The sequence below is a fragment of the Amblyomma americanum genome, chromosome 4 (genome assembly GCF_052857255.1).
Source record: "Amblyomma americanum isolate KBUSLIRL-KWMA chromosome 4, ASM5285725v1, whole genome shotgun sequence".
In the NCBI taxonomy this organism is placed as follows: domain Eukaryota; kingdom Metazoa; phylum Arthropoda; class Arachnida; order Ixodida; family Ixodidae; genus Amblyomma; species Amblyomma americanum.
In genome coordinates, this window is record NC_135500.1 from 111,357,990 (window position 1) to 111,361,504 (window position 3,515).

Consider the following 3,515-nt stretch of genomic DNA (forward strand, 5'->3'; position numbering starts at 1 on the left):
ATGACATTGCTAGGATTCACGCAAAGTTTCGAAATGTAATTTTTAAGTTTGGAATTGATGATTTTTCTGCGCATCTGTATAGCGTCTGCGGTAATTATAGTGTCCTTGTATAACATTCTGAATAATGGGTGGCAAAAGAACGAAAATGAGACATGTAATCAGTTAAAAAATTCTCAAGGTAGTTTGTGGCGACATACCGTATTGCACTGCTCTATGACCACGATCATCATCAGCCTGCAGGACGAAGGCCTCTCCCATACCTCTCCAATTATCCCTGTCCTGTGCTAGCTGCGGGCACCATATCTCTGCAATTTTCTTAATCTCATCCGCCGAAGTGACTTTCTGTTGTCCCCTCCTACACTTCCCTTTCCTTGATGTACATTCCGTTATCATTAATCACCATCGATTATCTTACCTTTCCATTACATGCCCTTCCCAAGCCCATTTCTTCCTCTCGATTTCGGCTAGGATCTCATTAACTCCAGTTTGATCACTGACCTGTTCTGCCGTCTTTATGTTCCTTATTGTTAAACCTATCATTTTTTTCGTGCATAGCTAGCCGCGCTGTCCTTAACATAATTTGAGCCCTTTTCGTTAGCCTCCACGTTTGTGCCTTACAGGTAAGCACCGGTATGAAGCAGCTGTTATATACTTTTCTCTTGAGGGACAGTAGTAAACTGTCATTCAAGATCTGAGAGAACATGCCGAATGTGCTCCACACCATTCTGATTCTTCGCTATTTCACTCTAGTGATCCTGATCTGCGGTCGCTACTTATCCTGAGTAGACCTATTCCCGCATCGGTCACAGCAGCTCGTTATCAGTTGTTAACTGCTGGTATTCCCGCATTGGTCACAGCAGCTCGTTATCAGTTGTTAACTGCTGGTACCTTCCGAGACTGTTAAAAATTACTTCGACTTCCTGCATATTAATTTCATGCTCCATCATTCTGCTCTCCATGTCTAACTCATTGGTCATGTTGTGCAGTTCATATCCTGAGTGATTTAACAAAGCAATTTCATCAGCTAATCGCAGGTTACTGAGATATTGTCCGTTAACTCTTACCCCAACTCTTCCCAATTAAGGCCTTTGATAACCAGCAAATGAAACAATCACTGATTTTCGGAAGGTGCAGAACAGTAACCGAAGGTTGTGATCATAATCTCAATAAACTCGAACAACGTAGAACCAGTTTCCAGCGGCTAAAACATTCCAAATAAATATCTTCGCATCTCTAGTCGCAAACGAAGCCCCAAGCCAGGGGTTTTTAGCATGAACAAACCATTTCTAAGATTAGCGGGATTACTTCTCCTCACCCCCACCCCTCCTAAAGGATCATTGGCCTGATTCTTTACAACCAAGGGCGGGGATGGTTTGGTATATGGTTTGTGGGGTTTAACGTCATAAAAAGACCCAAGCTACCAAGCTATGCAGGACGCCGTTTCGGAGGGCTCCGGATAATTTCGATCACCTGGGTTCTTTAACGTGCACTGGCATCGCACAGTAGACATGCCTCTAGCATTATGGCTGCATTGAGATGCCACGGAAGCGGCTAGGACAGGACCCTCATATTTCTGACCAGCAGACCTGCGCCATAACCACTGAACCACTGCAGCGGCGCATCAAAACAAAAGTAGGCCAAAATAAACAGTGCGCATACAGTCGAAAAGCATAAATTATCGCCCATAAAATGACTTTCCCTACACGACATCAGCAGTTCTGGTCGAGTGTGGTACTAGGACGCTGCCGCTTCGTCAGAGAACCTTCATAATTCTGTTCACCAGCACTGCTCGAAACCATCTACAGGCCAAAATTGAGTAGCAAAACTTCTTCTTGAATCCGCGGCCACGAATGAGCGTCTTAACCTAGGCTGTGCCACATTGCCTGTATTCCGTGTCGCGTGTTTGTCCTGCAGCGTCTGGCACGGGTGAGCTGCAGATATTGTATCCGTAACCGGGCGGACCTCCGGGCTTGTTCGTCGCGGTGAAATAAAGCCTAGACATTTAGGTTGCAATCTTAGTTGACGTTTGACACTATGGCGTAGACCGCAGTCTTGGCCTCCCTACAGTGGACGAGCGTAAATAATTCATATGCGACAGATTCTGCAGCAGGGTTGTATGCGAGGACAACGTGAGGAAGGACAACCTTCAGGATGTTCGTTCCGCGTCGCAAGCAAGCATGCCTGGTGGTCTTGTTTAAACGCTTGATAAGATAGTTGTTCCGTGAACGGTGTGTAGTTGTTTTCCTGTGGCTTGTGTGACTGTAGCGCAGAATGGCTTGGGAAAGCTGAGCTGTAAATGCTGTCCTTATATTAATTCTAAGAACTTGAGTGCGTCGTGGTGCAGAAGTGTCTGTTTGGCTAAAATTTTTGATTGCCTCAGCTGCAGTACACTGTACAGAAGCTCATCTTTAAACTCACGATTAAATGCAATATGCGCATTTAATCAGGCCTCGATGGCATTTTAAGTGCCATATTGCCAAGATTAGGTGGGATGTTTCGCAATCCAAAATGCTACCAGAACCTGTCCCTTTGATGTGCGCACTTCTTACGACAATATTAGCGTTACGAACAAAAAAAAAACAAAACCTAGATATTCGCTAGTACGCGGGGTGCTCTTCTCTATCACGCACCTACATATCCCAAAAATAAAATATTTCTGTCCTGCCACCGAAGGCATACTTTCGTATTCTATTATGTATATGCGCGACATGACCATTTTCTTGCTGTTAGTTGCTCTCTTAATTGTACAGTGAGCGCTGGAGTCACTTATGGCAGGAATGCAGTTGTAAAGGTAAAAAAATCTACGACCATTGCGCGAGCTTTCTTGTAGCGATAGACGGCGCATAAAGGTGCACTATAATGATTGAGCTTCCTTCAGAACAGACAGCTCCTTGTGCAGCAGTGAAATTGGAGCGGTCCTAGGGCACGAATTCCGCTACTTTATAATCTTCAGAGCCTCGATAATTTCTCTCGTGAATCTGTCACAATTACTCGCAACCACTTCGGTACCACTACACAGTGACACGCAATGTTTCTTTATGCTTTTCTAGTGATAGCTACACTACGGTAGCAATTCGAACCTTCAGCGTGGCGGCACCGGGGCGGTGGCGGCGCCACCACGCTGTCACGTGGTTGGCAACGTGGTGCGGAGCAGCTGCTGGCGGCGCGGCGCCGTGGCTGGTCACGTGATGCCCATGAGTTCTACTCGGCCAGCTGTAGCTATCGCGTCCCTCCAGGTTTAACCAGTGTTAAGCCACCACCAATTTTTGCTTGTTCACGCGTGCACAAACCAGAAAAGTCTTCTGATAGCCGGAATATATTTCATCAGATTGCGAAACCAGACAACCTTAATTTTCGAACTGTAAATCGTGTTACTATAGTACCGTATCCATTCCAGTCTGTCGGAAATATGTCGTTTGTGCTTGAATTGGGTGCACTGATATCCTCCCCGGTCTCGCTGATGGTCGTGTTCTGAAAAACCCTTATAGCAAAACCAATTTTATTAACAACATGGC